Source organism: Crinia signifera, chromosome 19 (genome assembly GCF_055691185.1).
Source record: "Crinia signifera chromosome 19, ASM5569118v1, whole genome shotgun sequence".
In the NCBI taxonomy this organism is placed as follows: Eukaryota; Metazoa; Chordata; class Amphibia; order Anura; family Myobatrachidae; genus Crinia; species Crinia signifera.
Genome location: NC_139226.1, coordinates 72576029 through 72599751, shown reverse-complemented (window position 1 = coordinate 72599751; position 23723 = coordinate 72576029). Strand labels below are relative to the sequence as shown.

At 46.2% G+C, this 23723-nt stretch overlaps 1 long non-coding RNA gene across 1 annotated transcript in view; it reads right to left on the bottom strand.

Moving 5' to 3' along the window:
- Positions 1–3515: 3515 nt before the first annotated feature.
- Positions 3516–23723, bottom strand: part of LOC146042660 (uncharacterized) — a 67411-nt gene continuing 47203 nt past the window's right edge. Inside the window, exons 2-3 of the long non-coding RNA XR_014463965.1 lie at positions 5058–5218; positions 3516–3610 (exon numbers count right to left, since the gene is read on the bottom strand). This is a non-coding gene — a long non-coding RNA (uncharacterized LOC146042660). The remainder of the gene's footprint in view (positions 3611–5057; positions 5219–23723) is intronic.

Here is a 23723-nt window from a genome sequence, read left to right as displayed (position 1 = left end):
ATTTTGGGGTGCTTTTTCTCCTTCACACCTTCTGAAAATGAAAAATTTTGAGCCAGAACTGCATTTTTGTGTAAAAAAATGTAATTTTTCATTTTCACTGCCCACTTGTATCAAAATTGGTGAAACCCCTAGGGGTTTGAAATGTACACTATACCCCTAGATGAATTCCCTGAGGGGTGTAGTTTGCAAAATGGGGTCACTTGTGGGGGGGTTCCACTGTATTGGTGCTTGGGGGGTCTTGCTAATGCGACATAGCACCCACCAAAATTCCACCAGAATCTGAGCTGCAAAATCCAAAAATCACTCCTTCCCTTCTGAGTCCTGCCATGCACCCAAATGGTATTTTTTGGTCACATGTGAGGCATTGCCGTACTCGGGAGAAATTGGGGCACAGATTTTGGGGTGCTTTGTCTCCTTCATACCTTCTGAAAATGACAAATTTGGAGCCAGAACTGCATTTTTGTGTAAAAAAAAATAATTTTTCATTTTCACTGCCCAGTTGTACCACAATTGGTGAAACCCCTGGGGGTTTGAAATGTACACTATACCCCTAGATGAATTCCCTGAGGGGTGTAGTTTGCAAAATGGGGTCACTTGTGGGGGGGTTCCTAACTTTTAGCATCTTATGGTGCCTAGAAACCTACATGGTGCCTAAAAAATAATCTCATAAAAAGGAGGCTCCAAAATCAAGTAGGTGCTCCTTCTATTATGAAGCCTGTGGTTTGGTCAACGTGCACACTAGGGCCACATATAGGATATTTATGAAAACAAAAGAATTGGGGGAATCAATTTTTAGTCACATTTCTCTAGTAAAATGTACTGTGTTCCTTAGAAAAATGTATTAAAATTGCAAATCTGCAAAAAAAATGAAATTTTGAAATTTCACCTACACTTTGTTTTAATTCCTGTGAAACACCTAAAGGGTTAACAAACTTCCAAAATGCTGTTTTGAATACTGTGAGGGGTGCAGTTTTTGAAATGGTATCATTTATGGGGGTGTCTCACATACAAGTCCCTCAAAGTCACATCAGAACTGAACTGGTCCCTAAAAAAATCAGTGTTTGAAATTTTCTTGAAAATTTGAGAATTTGCTATTCATATTGTAAGCCTTCTAGTGTCCAAAAAAATTAAAAGGAAGTTGAAATAATGATGGAAACATAAAGTAGACATATGGTCTATGTTAGTTATTAACTATTTTGAGTGGTATGATTATTTGTCTCACAAGCAGAAAATTTAACATTTTGCAAATTGCTAAATTTTCCATTTTTTTACGACATTTTGGTATTTTTCACAAAAAAACACAGACTGTATCGACCCAAATTTACCACTAATTTGAAGTACAATGTGTCACGAAAAAACAATCTCAAAATCACTGGGATAAGTAAAAGCAAAAAAAAGTTATCCCCACTTAAGTGAGACATGTCAGATTTGAAAAAAAGGGCTCTGTCAGGAACGCAAAAACTGGCTCTGTCAGGAAGGGGTTAAATCTTCCTCATCGTATTAGGGCACAAGAGCATTATTAATATTAAAAACCTGCTTCACAATATACCGTGCATCGGAGAATCAGAGATGACTCTTGGAGGTTTAATTGGAAGTTGGGGGCAATGTAAAAGAGGTGTGGTATATTAGGTTGACATGCGCAAAGTCAACATTATAAAAAGGTTGATGCAAGCATAAGATTGACACAGAAATAATTAACATCTGAAAAGGTTGTCATAACTTTTTCATGTTTTTGTTGTGCCAATTTCAACACCCGAGCATGGGAACTGTAAACAAAAAAACAAACAAACAGAGAGGGACAGGTACTGTATAAAAACAAGGATAGGTGTGAGTCTGGGGTATGTGTGAGTTTGGGGTCTAGGTTCCACATGCAAAAGATCGATACCTTAATAGATCGACCACTTTTAGTCAACAGGTAAAAGATCAACATGGAAAAAAGGTCAATATGGAAAAAGGTCGACATGAGTATATTAAAAAATTGTGTCTATGTCGACATAGACATGGACACCGTATAAGTGTACCGAGCCCCTTCGCATGGCTTGCTAATGATCCTTCTGTTAGCTACGCTACTGTACCTAATGTGGTAATGAAGACTATGGTGATGTCATTTTTTTCTAAATGTATTTCAGGTACTTTTTGTAAACCACATCCTATAATACTTATGGAGCATATTATTTATGCATGCACTGAGGATGCTTAATAGAAATGGGTAATTTAGGAACAGATGTACTGTAGGTTTTAATTTTATTAATGCAAGGAGAATTACAGTGCATAATGCTAGCACGTTCTGCACATTACATAGCAGTGGGAAGTTTTGGTCAGGCACCATTTCTCCAATTTTGCCTTAAAATATTCATATCACCTATTTTTACTACACTGAGCACATTTGCAACACCTCTCTGCTTCCTTTATACCTAAATAGTAAACTAATTGACCATTCAAAACTTGCTTTGTCACAGGGCAATTCGGGAGTGTAAATTAAATTGCTCTAAGCTATGTTAATACCTGACTAGATTATTTTATTTCTAAACTCACCATACATCAGTGTTCTGCAGCACTGGGCTTCCTGATTTATTTTTATAATCTCTGAGCTATTTTCTCACACTGGGAGAGAACAGTGGGTATTACAAATTAGAATGCTGATATCTACACTTACAATGTTGTGGTCCTTTATAAGGGTTGTCTGTTGACTGCATGTCTGCTGGTGCAATACAATACACAAGATACAATTTTATTTTTTAAGCCATTTGTAATTATGGTCACTTGGGTTATTGCTTCACTAGACCTGTCTCCCAATTAATACTTGGAATGTAAGTTTAGTCATGTCCACCAGCTGGAACCAAGCAATTCTTGATAGCAGAACTAGTAGAGCATAAAGTGCCTGGACCCCGCTGGCACCACGTGAATGGCTGAGAGTCCAGACAGGCTGGGATTCTCCATGGTGGTATTAATCTCACTAGGTGGGGGAATTAAAAGAACTGTGTTCTCATATAAAAACATCACAAGGACCAATTTATTTATTAAAGGATCACTGCACCTTATTAAGGAATTTTCAAGAAAGTTAAGTAAATAGTAATTATAGAATAAGTATCAGACGTTTTAGTAATATGTTGTCTTGATACCATCATGACCTTATTATCCATAAGAGTGACTAGGCTGAAGTCTAGGGGCCCTGTAAGGTCTATGAACCTGGTTAAAACATTATTGACTTATTTTTCGAAAGCAGAAATGGCCGCCAACATGTACAAGCAAAAGCAAGGATTCCAAAAAGAGAAATGGAAAGGACGAACAGTTACACTGTGAAAAAAGTGGGCAGCAGATTTTTTATCAACGGAATATCAGTGTCCATGTGAATACTGAAAGTGTAAATGATGGAATTATTTATGCTCCAAAATGTCTGTGAATTTGACATTTAGATGGTCACTGAGGAGGCCAGAAATACCAAAAAGCCATGGGGCACATCCAATGGTTTAACACGGCACTGGTAACTATTACTTAAAAATCAATTGTGGGCCCGCTATTAAAGCACATTCCATACAGTATTGGTTAGATGTTGCTTTGAAGACAGAACTGCCATTATAATATGACTGTATCAAATCCAGGGATTTATCTACAAAATAAAAGAAATTTTATTGTGCAGTTGGCCACTAATAAAAACTCATGACATTTTCAGAGAGAAAATATCAACAAAAAATTAATAATGTAAGCAAATATGTTATTATTATCCTTTATTTATATGGTGCCACAAGGGACTTCTAAAGTACTGTACATAAACAGAAACAGGGTGAACAATATAAGTGACTGTTACATACAGAACAATTCAGACATGCACAAGGGGTATGTATGTAGTTATACCGATTGACGGAAAACCCACAACCAAATGTCGATGGACAAAATATCGACAGATACAGGACATCGACAATCAAAATACTGACATCAAAACACAGACAGTTCAAAAACCTAGATCCATCGCAATGCGGACAGGCAAAATAATGACATAATGGGGGAAATTTACCAATATGAAAAACCTAGTTTTTCGTATTGGTATTTCCCCTACGGCTGCATACGACAATTACACGAAATTATACGAATTGTACGAAATTACAAAGTAGTCATATACGACTGCTTTGTAACCCTCCGATGGTGTAACCATTCGTATTAGCGGCACATATATACGGCCGCTAATACGAATTCGTACAGGCAGTCTGCACGGATCAGTCAGATCCGTGCAGGCTGCAAGGTGTAAAAAAAAATAGAAAAATAAATAAATTTAAAAAAAAAAACAGCGTGGGGTCCCCCCCCACAGCCGTAACCAGCACCAGGCTGAAGGAGCCGGGCCGGTAATTAAAAATCAGGGAACCCGACAAATAGGGGTTCCCTGATTTTTAACAACCAGCCCCAGGCTCCAGGTCCGGGGCTGGTTCACAAATTACGGGGGACAAAATGACTAGGGGTCCCCCGTATTTCAAGAACCAGCCCCAGGCCAAACCAGCCAGCAGGGTAATGCCACAGCCGGGGGGTGACTTTTTATACAAGTCCCCCCGGCCAAAGCATTCATCCCTACCGACCAGTCAGCCTGGCCAGGGGCCCTGGGGGAGTGGGGACCCCCCCAATAAAGGGGTCCTCCCCCTCCAGGACTTACCTGACCAGGCTGAAGCCTGGTGCTGTCCTCGATGCCCCTGGGCGGTGGGCATCGAGCTGATAAATGGTGTAAAAAAAAGATTAAACTATTGTCTAATATGGGCACTATGAGTCCCAGCAAGCCTCCCCCGCAAGCTGGGACTTGGAGAACCACAAGTCCCAGCCTGCGGGGCATTAAAGGGCCAGCTGGGTCTTGTAGTGCCACAGTATTAAAAATAGTACAATAAAACACACTGACACACACTTAAAATAAAACTTTAATACATACAAAGCAGCCAATCAGGAGCCGCTAGGCCGCGAGGCGGCCAATAGCGGCATTCGGGAGGCGGAGCCGCACGATGTACACAAACACCATGCGGCTCCCTGCTGTCCGGCTGGTTTCGGGTGTCGGTTTGTTTTTTTGCCAAGACCCTTACCTGGACTACGTCGCCCTGGGACAGGTGAGTATGGTTTCCTTCCACAGCTTCCTCCATGGATTTCGTCGGATCCGGACGGGGACGCCATCGCCGACATGGACAGCGACGTCGACATGGACCAGAAGACGACACAGGACCAGAAGACGACACTACAGGACTACCTACGGAAAGAAGATAGGTAAGTATTAGTATGTATGGGCTTTGTATGTATTAAAGTTTTATTTTGAGTGTGTGTCAGTGTGTTTTATTGTACTATTTTTAATACTGTGGCACTACAAGACCCAGCGGGCCCTTTAATGCCCCGCAGGCTGGGACTTGTGGTTCTCCAAGTCCCAGCTTGCGGGGGAGGCTTGCTGGGACTCATAGTGCCCCAGTATTAGACAATAGTTTAATCTTTTTTTTACACCATTTATCAGCTCGATGCCCACCGCCCAGGGGCATCGAGGACAGCACCAGGCTTCAGCCTGGTCAGGTAAGTCCTGGAGGGGGGGGACCCCTTTATTGGGGGGGTCCCCACTCCCCCAGGGCCCCTGGCCAGGCTGACTGGTCGGTAGGGATGAATGCTTTGGCCAGGGGGACTTGTATAAAAAGTCTCCCCCCAGCTGTGGCATTACTCTGCTGGCTGGTTTGGCCGGGGGCTGGTTCTTGAAATACGGGGGACCCCTAGTCATTTTGTCCCCCTGATTTTGGGAACCAGCCCCGGACCTGGAGCCTGGGGCTGGTTGTTAAAAATCGGGGAACCCCTATTTGTCGGGTTCCCTGATTTTTAATTACCGGCCCCGGCTCCTTCAGCCTGGTGCTGGTTACGTCTGTGGGGGGGACCCCACGCTTTTTTTTTTTTTTTTTTTATATTTTTTTTTTTATATATTTTTTTTTATATATATTTTTTTTTATATTTTTTTAACTAAAGCCTGCACGGATCTGACTGATCCGTGCAGGCTTAAAGCAAATACGACAGGGAAAGCAAGGTGTATTTTCCTGTCGTATTTGCGTGGGTGTTTCACACCACTTAGAAGCCGTATTATCAGTACGGCTGCTTAGTGAATCAGAAACCACCATTCTTTTGAATGGTGATTTCTGTCGTATTCTATCGATGGTGTAGACATTCGTATTTGTAAATACAAATACGAATGTTCCATCTTTAGGAATACGAATTGTTGTATTTTCGGTATTGTAAATCCCGAAAATACAAATTCGTAAAAAAAAGGTGTATTTCTCCCTACGAATACACCTTTTTTCTACGAATCCATTTTGGTAAATGTCCCCCAATAATACTGAATATAGTTTTTCATGATTTTATTCACAAAAACCGATTTTTTCATACTTTACCATCCCAGTGGGCATAGAGGGCCAATATAATAGTATAAACCTGAAGAGGTGGATGTGCAGAGGCGTAGCTAGGGTGGTGCCGGCGGAGCTCCTGCTCCGGGCGCCAGAGGTTTGCAGTGGGCCCCCCTGCTGTGCCCTGTGCAGAGAGGGAGTGTGGCCTGGCCATAGAGGAAGCAGGACGCTTGTGCACGCAGCTCACGCAGAAACTGCCCATTAAACTCTGCTTTTGGCCCCCCTAGTGACCTGCACCCTTCCTCATCACTCGCCTGCCCAGCGGGGACCCTCCGGGCCTGGAGTACACGTCCTGCGCAGCCGTGGGTCCGTGTGCTCATTCCCCATAAGTTGAGGCCTACCATCAACACCAAGCCACGGCCTAGATTTTTGTGGGCTCCGCAGCCAAAACTGCGCCCTGGACCCGCTGGAGGCCCAGAAACAGGGCACTGAGGTAAGCGGACCTCCCCCACCGCCCAGCGCAGCCCTCTGCCCCCAATTTATGAGGTCCTGGAATTTCCACAATTGAGTGGAGCTCAGCAGCTCCCCTGTCATATAACTGGTGGTGACCATCTTGGATTCTGGATCCTGCCCAGGCTGCTGTTCTGGGTGTGGAGATCTGCACACTGTACATTCTCATCCTGCTGCCTGGGTCTGCTCTCGCCTGCAGACCACCAGTTATTCGAATACATAAAAAGGCCCTTTACCCCTGCCTTCCCACTGAAGCCCAAACCTTTTGCAATAAAGGATCAGTGATAAGTGTGGCCAGTGTGGGCACGGCCACCCCGTTTGCACCCAGGCTGCATGGAAGGAGAGCATCGAGTGGGGATTGGGTGAAAACCAGACCGTCGGACCGGACCAGCTGTGTCCATCCCTCTTCCCTGTAGCTGCAGCTGCTGCCGGACTGAGATCTGCTGATGGACTAGCACTGCTTCTGCTGCTCCCAGACTGAGTGACTGCGAGAGCAGCCACTGGCTGCAGGGAGACGGACACAGCTAGTCCGGTCCGCCGGTCTGGTTTTCACCCAATCCCCATGGAGTGAGTCATCGCTGCTCACTCCTTACATTGCCCGCTGGGGCCGCCCGCCCAACTGTCTGTCCCACATCGGCTCTGTGGGGTTGAACTGGAGCTGCCGACAGGCTGCACAGTAAGGGGGTCAGGTATGGGAGCTACAGTATATATAGAGTGTATTTTATATATTATTGGTGAGGGTGGCCTCTTTTAATGTTTTATTCTAACATATATTTTGGTTCCTTGCACTCCAAATATTCAATCTTTGTGTGTTTGTGTATATATTGGGGTGGGTGGAGGGCGTGGCATGATCTTGCTCCGGGTGCCCTGGCTGCACCCTACACCACTGGGGATGTGATACACTAATATGGTGTCCATGTCCATATTACAACGGTGTCAGAATTTGAACATGTTATTATGATCATGTAGCGTATTGGCATTTCAACTGTCGGTATTCTGTACAAGTCGGGATATTGACCAGGTATTTACATCCTGCCGGTATAACAGTGTCGGACAAGTGATAGTTGGTATTTGAAGTGTTCATAAATCATACTGAACCCAGACAAGGTTAAGAAATGTTGTTGTATCACCAGAGCAGTCATACTCATAATACCCAAATAAGCATTTTGGTGCAGTTGTAGGCAGTGGGGAGGATTTTACCACTTCACTGGCTAATACTTTTTAAAATAATGCTTAGAAAGAGTTGCATATTTGTTTTATTTTATTATTCCAGCTTTGGTACTCTGCTGTTATCTCCAGTACCTGTTCCAGAACCAGTACCAGTATTATTCCAGCATGCTACTCTGCTGTTACCTCCAGTACTTGTTCCAAAACCAGTACCAGTAGTATTCCAGTTTGCTACTCTGCTGTAACCTCCAGCACCTCTTCCAGAACCAGTACCAGTATTATTCCAGCTTGCTATTCTGCTGTTACCTCCAGCACCTGTTCCAGAACCAGTACCAGTATTAATCCAGCTTGCTACTCTGCTGTTACCTCCAGTACCTGTTCCAGATCCAGTATTATTTCCAGCTTGCTACTCTACTGTTACCTCCAGTACTCCTCCCAACAGTCCCTCATAAGAAATTCCTGGATTCATCCTGGTGGGATATCTTAATTGTCCCTAATATTCCAGCACAGAGGAAGATTGTCTGATTGGGAAACCTGAGCCCTTGAAATCATAGGGCAAACACCACATCCTGGACACAAACATTTACCAGGACAATTGGATGGTAATATAAACATTTCTGTCAGCCTTCATTATTTGGAAGCCATATGCTCAAATATCCATGTGATATAGATGCTCCAATATACCTAATATCCCTGAGATATAATTTCAAATATGCACATTGCTCTGAACGATTCAAGTTTTATTTACTTATTTTATTATGTATTTTTATTAATAAATTGTCTAATAACTTTTGAGAACTGTCTTGTCTAAATTATTTGTACAGCCAGCGCTGGCACATTTATATATTTTTCAATCATTTGTTTCTAAGGGTCTGCCAACCCTGTGCCAGCAGCTGCTGATTAGCGCACTCGACAACATATGTCTTTTTTCGTGACTTGGTGCCGCAACATGCTTTACAAGTTTGATAGTGATAACTCTGGGATATTAATAGTGATGAGGAATCCTGGATCTTCAGTTTACGTCTCTGAGACCAAACAACGGTTGGCATAGTGGACCCTAGTTGACTGATTGCAACCTTCACAGCACTAGCATCTCTCCATCGCCCTCCAGCAAAATTACCTTTGCTGTCATTGGTGTGCAGTCAAACTCTGGTCATGATTGTGAGTGCTTATTGCTGTTTGCAGCCCAAGGATCTCTAATGGAGGTGGAGCAGGCCGTCAACACTCCGTGTTGGCTCCCAGGCCGTCGACCCTCCTTTGGCTCCCAGGCCATCAACACTCCATGTTATCCAGGCTATCGACATCTCACCGGCTCCCAAGCCATCAACTTCTTACCAGCTTCCAAGCCATCGATGTCTCTCCGGCTTCCAGGCTTATGCAGTCCACTTACCAAGCTCCAAGTTATCTGGTCCAAGCTCCAAGCACACTAATCACTATCCATCCCTTGTGATTGGCTAGTTAGGTGTGCAATCTCAGGTCAGAGAACCGTGACCTTGTCACCAAATGCAGCTGAGTCCAAACCTCCTTGTGGGGGTCCCTGGTGAAAACCGTCAGTGGTGTTAGACTCCACGCCTCTGATCAGAGTCTTGTCAACTCCCCCACCTAGCTGTGCCCAAAGTGCCAGTGCTATATGAACTGTTCTTGCCTCAAACCCCCAGTGTTCCAGTTCCCAGCATCCACCACTGGCCCACTGCTGCCACAGCCAGGAACACCAGAGACCCGAGCCCTGACATTTGTTTAAGGCCCATGGACCCGGCACGTGATCTGAATGTGGGGCCATTGGCTTTTGAAGACGTCACGTCCTGGATGGAGACCCAAGAGGTTACACAACAACGGGTAATCGCTTACTTCCAGGAAGTTTCTACCCACCTGAACAGTCTTCAACAGTCTCTCATCCAACCTGCTCCCTTGGTAATGTCTTCCACAGTTCCAGGCCCTAGTCAATATCCAAGTTCGTCTCCAGTTGGTCCGGATCCCTGCCTTTAGTATGACCAACATAGGCAATAGAGAACAGGAAGATATGAGGACCAGGAAAATTTCACCTCCAAAAAGGACTGCACTTCTTTTGGGAGATTCCATCATTAGAGGAGTTAATCTGGGAAATACTACTAATGTAGAGAAACAAGTAAGGTGCTTACCTGGAGCCACAGCTCCAAGAGATAAAGAATGCATACTAAGAATTGTAAAGGCAGCAAAAAGATGGGGAGGTGGATGTCATCGTCCACCTAGGCACAAATGACCTGGTTAATGCTGAAGTCAAGGCCATAAAGATGAATTTAGAAAGTTAGGAACTGCTCTAAAACAGGTGGCAACCACTGTAACTTTTTCAGAAGTATTGCCAGTACACCAAGGGGAAGATAGAACTCTGAGAATCAGAAACTTCAATGTTTGGCTAAGGAATTGGTGCAATGAGGGCAGATTTGGATATTTAGGTCAAAGTCAAGCTACCTGGCAAGACAGAGCCTTATATAAAAGTGATGGCCTGCACCCATCTTCGAGGGGAACGAGAATATTAAGTGAGAAGTTTGGAAGCTTCATCAGCAACTATTTAAACTAGCAGAGGGGGGCAGTGAACCAAATAAGAATAAAGAAATCTGTTTCCCCAACCTAGAGGTATTCTTTCTGCAGGAAAATAGAACAGGAAGCCTATCCACTGCAACAAAAGATAATGCCAATCAAAACCGAATAGATATAGGCAGAAAGATGAACATACAGTAGCTAGCAGCAGGAGAAGCACAAACGCAACTTTAAGAGCTATGTGTGCAAATGCTAGGAGCTTAGGAAATAAAATCCCAGAACGAATTGCAATAATGACAAGGGATGGACTGGATATTGTGGCTATTACAGAGACATGGTGCAATGAAAATCATGACTGGGACATAGCTATACCAGGATATACTTTATTTAGGAAGGACATAATGAGAAGAATCGGAGGAGGGGTTGCAATATATGTGAAAAAAAGTATAAAGACTACTTAATCCAAAGTATTCAAGAAAAAACTGAGGCCCTTTGGGTGACCATAGAAACAGGGGAGAAGGCAATTCTTCGTATAGGGGTGATCTACAGACCACCAGGTCAGGAAGAGGAACTTGACAAGAGCCTATTGCAGGACATCAATAAAGTGGAATTAAAAGGAGAGGTGATAATCATGGGAGACTTTAATCTACCTAATGTAAACTGGGAGCTGCCTGTTGCAAGTTCCACCAGAAGTAGGGACATGCTGAATTCCTTGCAAGGAGGATCCCTCCAGCCATTGGTGAGTGAGCCCACTTGTAAGGACGCAATATTAGACTTAATACTTACAAATGGTGACAGAATATCTGACATAAATGTGGGTGAAAACCTGGGATCCAGTGACCATCAAGCAGTATGGTTCAAAATAAAGACAGAGACTGACTCATCGCACACAAAAACAAATGTGTTCGATTTTAGGAAGGCTGATTTTGTAGAGATGGAAAACTCTGTAAGAGATTATTTGGCAGAGTGGAGGAACTTGGAAGGAGTGCAGGATAAGTGGGAAAAATGAAAAAAGTGCAATTCTAAAAGCAACAGAACTTTCTGTCAAAAGAGTTAGGAAAAAACACAACAAAAAGGAAGCCATTATGGTTTGCAAAAGAAGTAGCAAGTATTGTGAAAGCAAAAAAGTTGGCCTTTAAGAAATTTAAGCAGATGCAGAAGAATGAGGACAAAGAGGTGTATCTTGTTAGACAGAAGGAGGCTAAAAAGGTAATCAGAAAAAGCACAGGCTGAAGAGAAAATGGCCCAGTCAGTGGGTAAAGGGGGGGAAAACTTTTTTTAGGTATATAAGTGAAAGGAGAAAAACAAAAAGTGGAATAATAAGACTAAAGACAGAGAGTGGAAGCTTTCTTGAGGGGGACAATGTAAAAGCAGATAATATTAATAATAATTTCTGCTCAGTATTCACTGCTGAAAGAGAGGGGAAGGGGCCACAGTTAAGTTGAAAGTATAGTTAGAAAACTGAGGGAGAAACAAGTACATTTACAGAGGAGAAAGTCCTCACAGAACTCTCAAAACTGAAAGTGGATAGATCAATGGGGCCAGATGGGATACATCCAAGGATACTAAAAGAGCTTAAAGAGGAGCTGGTAAAACCAATAACAGAATTATTCAACCAATCACTAGCTAATGGAGTAATCCCAGAGGACTGGAAAACAGCAAATGTAGTCCCACTGCACAAAAGTGGAAGCAAGGAAGAGGTAAGCAACTATCTAGCAGTGAGCCTTACATCAGTAGTAGGGAAATTGATGGAAACACTCTTAAAACTAGGAGTTGTAGAATATCTCAAAACCAGCAATTTACAGGATCCAAAACAACATGGATTTACTGGTCAAACAAATTGTCACGGTCTCAGGTACATCACGCTGGTCACCAGGCCGGGGATTGGCTAGACCTGACACAGGGGTGCGGAGTCTTACCACGCCATAGGTGTTCACCAGTGACCCCTCCAGTTGGGATTTGGGCTTTGCTGCTATGGACATGCCGGTCGCGGTCCCCTGAGCAGGTTCCCCATGTGGCACTGGTAACCCCTTGGAAACAGGTAGCGTGGATTCAGGATTATGCGTAGTCATCTTAGCCGGGTCGTACACTGGTATGTCACGGAGCACAGTACACAAGGGTCAGACAGGAGAATAGTCAGAAGGCAAGCCGAGGTCGTCCACTGGTAATCACTGGGTACGGTACACGAGGATCAGGCAGGAGAGTGGTCAGGAGGCAGGCCGAGGTCATACACAGGTAACCCACGATTCACGGTACACAGGGATTAAGCCGAAGGATAGTCAGGAAGCAAGCCGAAGTCAGTATCTGGTGATCAGGAATACAGTGAAGTACAAGGGACGCTGGAGCAGGTTGTGAGCCTATACTCTGGCAGCTTCTGTCTGCCAGAGACTGCCTTTTTATAGGAAGCACAGGGAGCTAATTACTCACAGGTGCCCTAATCAATGAAGGCTGAGCATGGTCAGTTCACACTGAACTCTCCTGCAGGAGAGAGTTACCAGGTGTTGCAACTAATCAGCAGAGCTCAGATCACACAGACTTTCCTGCAGCATGGAGTGGATCAGAAGCTGAAATCAGCATGCAGACTTTAACCACACAGAGCTGTCAGCAGCAATAGACAGAGCCAGCAGGATTTTGCACGCAGGTAACACTGAATACTACATATTGTGACATTACCCCCCCCTCTAGGGGTGGGCTCCGAACACCCCACAAGGAAATTTTCATGGTCGTCTGCGGTGCTTCTTCTTTTTGGAAGACTGTTTGGATTTTGTTGACTGATGTGTGACCTTTGGCTCTACAAAACGGGCAGTAGATAATATTGGACGTCCCAGAAAAGGAGTGACATCATGATCCGAGCCGCACTCTGAACTTGAATCCTGGTCCATGGTCCGTGTAGGGAGTTCATGAGGATCCACCATCAACCTGGAAGAACCTACACATATAACTCCACCTCTTAAATTCAAGGAATCAGGTGTCAAAAAATTTTTTGGAGATGCTCTGGGAATTTTAGAATGTAGTCCAGCTGACTCACCACTCTGACTGACCTCAGGTGCGGCAAGGATAGACCTCTCACCAGGAGTCTTGGGTCCAAATCTTTCAACCACAGCCTTGGAAAAAGAAATTAGGTCTTTTAGTCGGGGGTCATGAGTCTCAATGAGTGTACTAACCCACTCCATGGCTTCTCCCCTGAATGACAACACTAAGTATTTGACAATGTTTGCCAAATTAACCCCGGAGAATGGATCAGAGTTCATAGCATCTAAATAATAGTCTGCTAGGGCTTGGAAATGGGTGAGATCTCCATCAAATTGGACAAACTGAGGCTCTTTAAATGAATCCAATTGAACTGGATCCTCCTGGAAAATGGACTTGGAGGACAGTTTGGGTAGAGCCGGGACTCCCAGCAACACAGGCAAATCTTCTTGAATGGCAGGCATTGGAACCTTAGAGACCATGAGGGTACTGGAGACAGGTCCGGAGGCTGCGGAGGAAGACCCGGAGACTTTGGAGGCAGGCCCGGAGGCCGTGGAGACTGGCCCGGAGGCCGCGGAGACAGGCCCGGAGGCCGCGGAGACAGGCCCGGAGGCCGCGGAGACAGGCCCGGAGGCCGCGGAGACAGGCCCGGAGGCCGTGGCACATAGGTCCTCATGCCCGGAGGCAAGGGCAGATGGGTCCTCATGCCCGAAGGCAAGGGCAGATGGGTCCTTATGCCCGAAGGCAAGGGCAGATGGGTCCTCATGCCCGAAGGCAAGGGCAGATGGGTCCTCATGCCCGAAGGCAAGGGCAGATGGATCTCTACTGGGAGTGACACACTCGGAACTCCCGTCTGGAGTGGAGGACTCGGAACTTCCGTCTGGAGTGGAGGACTCGGAACCCCCATCTGGGGTGATTAACTCGGAATCCCCATCTGGGGTGATTAACTGGGGATACCCTTCTTGGGTGCTTAACTCGGAACCCCCTCCTGGGGTGACGGACTCGAAACCCCCACCTGGGGTGACGGACTCGGAACCCCTACTTGGGGTGATAAACTCGGAACCCCCACTTGGGGTGATAAACTCGGAACCCCCACTTGGGGTGATAAACTCGGAACCCCCACTTGGGGTGATAAACTCGGAACCCCCACTTGGGGTGATAAACTCGGAACCCCCACTTGGGGTGATAAACTCGGAACCCCTACTTGGGGTGACATACAGAGCCCCTTCTTGAGGCAAAGTGCTCGGTGGCCCTACTTGGGAAGCCACACTCAGAGACTCCTCTTTGGGTAATGCATTCAGACGCCCTTTTCGGGGTACCACCTTCAGAGACACCTCTTGGGGTGCAGTGCTCAGGAAACCCACCTGGGGCGCAATGCTCAGAGACCCTGTTTGGGGTGTGGTACTCTGAGACCCTGCTTGGAGCCTGCCAGTCTGAGACCCCTCCTGGTGCACGACACTCTGAGACCCCTCCTGGGGCTTGTAACCATGAACCCCCTCCTGGGGCTGGATGGACAGGACCCCCACCTGGGGTTGGACTGATGGGACCCCCTCTCGGGGTGAGACTGAATGGACTCCCTCTTGAGTTTGGACCAACAGGGGCCCCTCTTGGGGTGAGGCTGGCTGGACCCTCTCATGGACTTGGACCAACAGGACCCCCTCTTGGGGCTTGCGATCATGAACACCTTCCCGAGGCTGGACCTGGGCTATACAGTTCTTCAAAGAAATTTTGGTCCTAGGACCCCAGTTGTAACCATAGGATTCCCTCTGGGTTAGAACAGAATCTACTGCTCTATTTCGGGTCCCACGTAGGGAACAATCCCCGATGAAATGATCCTGGGCTCCACAATAAAAGCATAGGCAGAGGGATCTACGCCGCTGGCGCTCCTCATCAGACAACTGGGGACGAGGATGACTCAGGTACCTGTCCTTGCAGGGCACAGATGTAGATGCCACTGGAGTGCCCGGAATGTCATCAGAGGGTTTCACAGGCACTGAACCTAGAGTGGAAGGTACCGTGCCACTAGAAGGACTGCCTAGTAAGACGGCAATCACTGAAAACACCTTAGTCAGTAGCTCCTGCAACTGCTGCATTAAAAGGTGAAGAATCTTCAATGCCTCTGACACTGGTTCCACGGATATTGGAGGAGATGAAGCGAAGTCCATCCGCTGTAACAGAGTCTGTATGCTTTGTAAGATCAGAGCTTGGTTCTGCTCTTGCTTACAGACCCTAGCAGACAGTTGCTCCCATAGCTCCTTTTTTGGGCCAGAGTATTCTGTCACGGTCTCAGGTACATCACGCTGGTCACCAGGCCGGGGATTGGCTAGACCTGACACAGGGGTGCGGAGTCTTACCACGCCATAGGTGTTCACCAGTGACCCCTCCAGTTGGGATTTGGGCTTTGCTGCTATGGACATGCCGGTCGCGGTCCCCTGAGCAGGTTCCCCATGTGGCACTGGTAACCCCTTGGAAACAGGTAGCGTGGATTCAGGATTATGCGTAGTCATCTTAGCCGGGTCGTACACTGGTATGTCACGGAGCACAGTACACAAGGGTCAGACAGGAGAATAGTCAGAAGGCAAGCCGAGGTCGTCCACTGGTAATCACTGGGTACGGTACACGAGGATCAGGCAGGAGAGTGGTCAGGAGGCAGGCCGAGGTCATACACAGGTAACCCACGATTCACGGTACACAGGGATTAAGCCGAAGGATAGTCAGGAAGCAAGCCGAAGTCAGTATCTGGTGATCAGGAATACAGTGAAGTACAAGGGACGCTGGAGCAGGTTGTGAGCCTATACTCTGGCAGCTTCTGTCTGCCAGAGACTGCCTTTTTATAGGAAGCACAGGGAGCTAATTACTCACAGGTGCCCTAATCAATGAAGGCTGAGCATGGTCAGTTCACACTGAACTCTCCTGCAGGAGAGAGTTACCAGGTGTTGCAACTAATCAGCAGAGCTCAGATCACACAGACTTTCCTGCAGCATGGAGTGGATCAGAAGCTGAAATCAGCATGCAGACTTTAACCACACAGAGCTGTCAGCAGCAATAGACAGAGCCAGCAGGATTTTGCACGCAGGTAACACTGAATACTACATATTGTGACACAAATCTTATTGACTTTTTTGACTGGGTGACTAAAGTAATAGATCAAGGTGGGGCTGTAGCTTATCTAGACTTTAGTAAGGCTTTTGACACTGTCCCACATCACAGACTGTTAATTAAACTTGAAAGCTTGGGATTGGATTCTAAGATAGTTGATTGGATAAGAGCATAGTTGCAGGACAGAAAACAGAGAGTTGTAGTAAATGGAGCACAGTCAAAGGAGGGAAAGGTTACAAGTGGAGTACCCCAGGGATCTGTACTTGGACCAGTGCTTTTTAATATCTTTATTGGTGATATTGCAAATGGAATTGAGGGTAAAATGTGCCTTTTTGAAGATGACACAAAGGTATGCAACAGGGTAGACACACCAGGATGGGTAAAACAAATGATTGATGATCTAGGAAGATTAGAGGAATGGTCAAGAGCATGGCAACTACAGTTAAATGTCAAAAAATGCTAAATCATGCACTTGGGTTTCAAAAATCCAAAGACTAAATATAGTATAAATGGCACTATAATGGAAACTACTGAGGAAGAGAGGTGTTACTATCTCAGGGGACTTAAAGGCAGGTAGGCAATGTAACAAAGCAATGAAGAAGGCAAGTCAGATGCTTGGTTGCATAGAGAGAGGTATCAGCAGTAGAAAGAAAGAAGTAGATCATTGGTACGACCTCATCTAGGGCCTCATTCAGATCACTTTGGTACTGGATGCATTCGCACGCAGTACCGATGTTGCGCGTCCGCGCATGCGCAGGCGGGTATCTGCGCATGTGCAGGCGTATGGTGCGTGCACCCATGGCGACCTTTCTGGCGTGGGGGGCGGAGATGGGCGGGGGGCGCCGGGCTGCCCCATTACCTTATGGGAACGCCCAGCTTTTCATGGGCGTTCCCATGAGAACGCTGGGCGTTCTCAAGGTAATGAGGCAGTGACGCGGGTGTGGGGGGCGGGTAGCTGACATCACCGGATGTCAGCTGCCCGCCCATATCCAAGCCAGCGTGCACGCAAATGTAAGAAACTGAAAAGTCACGGTACTTGTGTAGTTTCACGGCGTTCTACGCTCGCCACGAAATAAGTCAAAAAAAGTAACTTAACTCCATGCCAACATGGATAGTTCATACCCCCACTATCCATGTTGACATGGAGTTGATATTAATTAGCGTGGCGAGCGTAGCGAGCCACCGAGCCCGCAGCGTGGGCGAGTGAAGCAAGCCCCGCAAGGGGACTCAGACGCACGGCGCCATACTGGCGCCGTGAAACTACATAAGTACCAAAGTCACTTATATATGCGTGCAAGCTAAACATCATTCGATGGGCGGTTACCCGAGCCATGCAAATGGATGTTTATGCAAAACATAAAGCAGCTGTTCGGGCAAAGCCACACTTTGACGGGGCGGCGGGGGGAGGGGGGGGGAACCGGTCATTCGCCGGGCGGGGTTTGGCGGACTCGCAAGGCAGCCTTGCGAATCAATCTGAATAACCCCCCTAGAGTATTGTATTCAGTTCTGGAGGCCATATCTCCAGAAGGATATAAATACATTAGAGACTGTACAAAGAAGGGCAACTAAAATGGTGCATGGCCTACATCACAAAACGTACCAGGAAAGACTAAAAGATCTTAATATGTATACTTTAGAGCAGAGAAGGGAAAGGGGGGGCATGATAGAAACTTTCAAATATATCAAGGGTTTAACAAGGTACATGTGGGAGACATTCTTCACAGAAAGAGGAGCAGCAGAACACGAGGACATGCTAGAGGGAGGAAGATTCAGGGGAAATTTGAGGAAGAATTACTTCACAGACAGAGTAGTAGATAAGTGGAATAGCCTCCCATCAGAGGTGGTAGAGGCAAATAAGGTAGTATAATTTAAATATGCTTGGGATAGGCATATTGATATCCTTACAAAAAAATAAGGATCAAATATGGTTTGAGGTAACATGTTTAAAAAAGGGGCAGGCAGTGGTTCTTATCTGCCGTCAAATTCTATATTTCTATGTTTCTATGTTTCTAGTCAAAATCCAAGTCCGGCTCCAGTTGGTCCAGATCTCTGCCTTCAGTCTCCAAATAATTGTTCACAGACTTAATGGTTCTCTAGTCAAGAGAATTCTGGTTACCTGAGTCTTCTGCTTGGACTGTTAGAACAATTACAAAGTCTTATGTCTAGCATTACCCTGCTGATACCAAAGATTATTCAAAGTACTCAGAATACTGCAAGAAATTCTGCATAAGTTCCCGTGACCAAACAATCTCTGATCACAGACCCACCTTAAGATAAGCCATTCCCTTTGGATCAGAGTAAAGATAGGATCGGAAGTTACCTGCACCCCAGATGCTCTGAAGCTGAATGCCAGCATCACAGGTTGTTCCATCTCTGCTTTTATTGTGGCAGTTCTAGTCACCTTGTTAGAGACTGTGACCTCTGCAAGTCCGGGAATAGTGGCAAGCTTCAAGGTCGCAGTGCTCTGTATGTCTTCTGAGATAGCAGCTTTCGCCTTCTCTGCCTCAGCCAAGCGTGTTGTAAAGAAGTCTCAGGTATATCACTGGTGTCCCATTACACATAGTAATTGTTTCAAGTCTGGGACCAAGGGGAAGATGTACAGTACAAGTCCCACACTACCAAAAGACTCTTTAGTCCCCAGTCTCCATAGCCTCAGATGAGGACCTGATCCTGTAGCCGGTGCCGGGGCATCTGATCCCACAGTCCAAGGAAGTGTATTGGATTTGCCAGCCTCTGGTGAGGCATCCGATGTTCTGACCCCAGATGGGATATACGTTTCTCCAGCTCTAGAAATGGCACTCAAGCCATATACTCCAGGTCATCCAATTTCTACAAGTGTCATCATGTCGACATCCAGTGTTGTACAGGTCCAAGATGGTGCACTTGATTACTCTTATTCTGCCCATTCCAGTTCCAGGCCGGAAACCGCCTGCCCCAGTGGGGTACTACAGCATGTCACACCAAGCAGTGGCATAACTAGGAATTTTGCTCCCCTCAGCCAAAAAAAATTCTGGCGGCCCCCTCCCCATCACCCCTGCCCCCACCACACTCCTGTTTTTGGTAAAACAAACAGGAGTGTTTGTTGGCAATTTGGTGCTCCCAGTGCGAACAGTAAAAATATGCCCGCCCCCCCAAATTAAAGAAAAACATAAGAATTTATGAAGAACCTATAGCATGCCCATTCCAAACAGGGTTTGTAGCAATGCTTATTAGACAATATGCCACACGCTGTAATGCACAGAATATGCCACACACTGTAATGTCTATTACATATTATACCACACACCATAATGACCCTTACACATTATGCCCCATACCATAATGCCCATTAAACATTATGCCACATACTGTAATGTCCATAACCCACTATGCCACAAACAGTTATGCCAAATACATATTATGGCCCTTATTCACGTTAACGCGTACGGACCTTGCACGTACGTTGTTTTTTTTTTTAACTACTGCGCGTGCGTATAGTTCTCAAAGCGCATGCGTGTCGATTGTAAACCGTGTTTGGACGTAGCTTTCCGTGTGAAATTTGCTGTACGCAACCACACGGTCATTGGCCGCGAGCGCACGGACATTGTGGGCGTATTTATGGGAGCGGCCTGAATAATGAAGGAAAATGGGCGGACACGTGGGCGGACACGGGGGCGTACACACAAAATGCACGGTGCCACATCCGCAAACGCACCGTACATTTTCAACCCAAAACTGGCGGACGCCAAAGAGTGCTCATGACCACTCTTACAACTACCGCGTTCGTGGGGACGGCTGATTGTGCTAATTTGCGCTAATTGAAATAAACATGTACACCTGTCTGCACTTGCCACTGCTGAAGGCTATTAAGTGTCAATCAGCATTTCTCTACCTGCAAGCCACACACAGCCCACAAACACATTGGTAGCTTAGATGTTGCAACTTCACAAAAATATCAAGGTTAGTGTTGTTTGTGAAAAGACTATTTATCCTAAAAGTTGATATATGTGCTGGTATTTTTCACGCCACCATATACACCTTTACTGCAAGTGGTATTTTCATCTTAACTAAACAGGACATTTCGGAGTCGACATGTGTCAACTTGTACAACTAAACTCTAATATTGGGTAGACATCATGTATGTACACACCTCTGTCACATTTCCCACCTTAAATGTGGGTTTTGTGTCACATTTTGTTGTTGGCAATGTGTCCAGTTTTCGAAGTGGCAATCACTCAAAGTTGCCTAGAAAATGGCATTTTCTGCATGTCTACATACAAGTTGTCCTTGCTAATCTGCTCATGTCTTCCACTATACACCCTCTGTTTGCTGCATGGCTGTGGAAGTAGTGTTTATTTATTTGGGTGGTGTTAAAATTGTACTTTATCCATCAGGTTGTGTAGGCTTTTTACTTTTGGATTTGGAAACTGGGCGCATGTAAACTCGTGTGCTGATACCCCATCCTCACCTCTTAAGTTTAGCAGCACAGGTGCTCACATTCAAATCTTTACATGGGTGAACCACCACTACATGCACTGCACCAATGCTGTGGGTCAATCCTATAATTATGTTCTCATGTTGATCACAGTTCTGAACTTATTTTGCACAAAACACGTTTAGTTTAGTTTTGAAAACAAATATTTTCATTGATGATCCCCATCACAGCCCTTTTTTTTGGGGGGGGGGGGGTTGAATTTAAATATAATTTTTATATTAAAAAAAAATAAAAAATAAAAACCAGAACAGACTTTTACATTGCATGTTACAGGTCAGACAGAACAGGTACATGGCGAAATGGCAAGGCCCAACAGAAAACAAGATGCATCATCCTGGAAGAATGCAACCCAGGATCCTCAGCATCAACGCAATACCCAGCTTCTCAGAAGTCAGAATTAAAGATTTTACTACCATTTGCTGGTGAATGGATAGAGTTCACACACATGAAGCTGGCCACCAAAGCAAAGGACAAGTTTGGGGGCAAATAAACAGACAGGCAATAAGGTGACACTAGTTCATTTTTTCCGCCCTGTTTTCCCCTTGGATGGTGGGGATTTTCGGCCTGCAGCTTTGCGGCCTCTCCTCACGGTGGGCTAAGGAGGCTGGAGGTCTGAGGGGGGCACAGATGGGGCAGTTTGGGCTGGGGCAGCAGATGTGCTTGCTGCGGGAGCAGGCAGAAGCGCCCTGGCAGTGATGGAGAGGTCCGCCAGAATGTCATTCTGGCGGCTGGTTTGCTGTGCAAGGTTATTAATAGCAGCCACCAGAATGTCATTCTGGCGGCTGGTTTGCTGTGCAAGGTTATTAATAGCAGCCACCAGAATGTCATTCTGGCGGCTGGCCTGGGTTGCCAAATTGGTCACAGCGGTTTCCACCTTCTCCATCACTGCCATGAAACACTCCAGCCGCTCCACTTGCTCCACCCCTTGCTCCCAGATGGACCTCAGAAGGTCTTACCTTGGTCTCTCCTCAGCCTGTTGTGGTGGCTGTTGTGGTGGCTGCTGTGGTGGCTGCTGGACATGCGGGCCTGCAGAGGACGCTTGAGGGCACTCCACACTTTCCAGATCATCTATGTGGTAAAAACAGAAATTGTCACCATCACATGTTTAAACAATGCATGTCACCCTAAAAAATACAGGACTAATAATTACCGGACAAGTCTGCAGCAAACATTTCCACCGGGAGCTCACTGTCCATGTTGGCCACCCCCCTGATCTCGCTGTCATCTATTATGTCCAGACACATGGACTCCAGGGGGGTGTACTCCAGTTTTTCTGGCATGGGCCCACTCCCGGTGGTGGTGCTGTGGGTTCTCCTATCGCTCATCTTCCTCTTCAGGCCCGTTTTAAAATCTTGCCACCTTAAAATTTAATAAAAAAAAAAACAAGTTAAACACTACATATCTCATGCCATCTGCTACTATAAAGTATTAATGCTGTTAATGTATCATTCAGACTACTATGCAATGTTTTTTTTAATCTTTTGCAAGCCTCACAGTGCATGTGACATTACAAAATTTAAGCACATCGCATACCACTATAAGTAGCCTTAGCACTTAGCCTTAGTGCCACTGTGGACGGGTTTTAATAGTGTACCCCCAAACCCAGCTAAATTTAGATGCTTTTGCGTCTAAATTTAGATGTACCCCTTCACCCAACTAAATCCAGACGCTTTAGCGTCTAAATTTAGATGCACCACCACCTTTGCGGCTCCCAGGGAGCCTGGCTTTTGCGCCTAAATCCAGGCGCCCCCCTCCTTCTTAGTGGCTTGCAAGGCGCCTGGATTCAGAGGGTTTTGCGCCTAAGTCCAGGCGCCCCCCTCCTTCTTAGTGGCTTGCAAGGCGCCTGGATTCAGAGGGTTTTGCGCCTAAGTCCAGGCGCCCCCCTCCTTCTTAGTGGCTTGCAAGGCGCCTGGATTCAGAGGGTTTTGCGCCTAAGTCCAGGCGCCCCCCTCCTTCTTAGCGGCTTGCAGGGAGAGTGAATCCAGGCGCATTAGCGCCTAGATCTAGACTGCAAGCCATTGAATTTAGCGTGTACATGGGGGACACAGCGGTGTGCCGGGGTGAGTACTTTACAAGCCCCGTCACGTCAGCGTTGTGCCCGGGGTGTGTCCACTTGCCCCCGTTGTTGTCAGCGGTGCCCAGGCGCTGCCTATTTCACTGTGGAACTACAAGTACCACAGTGACCTGCCAGCGCCTGGGCAGCGCGCTGCTGCTGCTGCTGCCCGGCCGCCACGCTGTTTACGTAGCTGTCAGTACAGCTAGAGCGGCGCGAGCACGGTTAATCAGAGCCTCTGGCAGTCTGCCAAGTTTCTGAGCCAGAGTGTGCGCGCGGCGGCGCCGTGAAATTACAGAAGTACCAAAAAAAAATATAGACCCATATCAATATAAGTAACGTCAAGCTAAACACTTGCCTTTTGCGGACCGACTGTTCATCCCTTTGAACTGGTGCCACCTTATTCACCTCCTCAGTAATTTGCCTCCAAATCTTGTCCTTTGCTGAAGGGGTCAGCTTCTTCTTTGCAAACTCGATCCATTCCTGGCCCTTTGGTATTAAAATCTGTAATTCTGCCTTCGCAAAAGCTGGGTTCTTGCCTGGTTTGCTGGGATCCTGGGGTGCACGCTTCTTAGATGATTTACCCCGTTTTCTG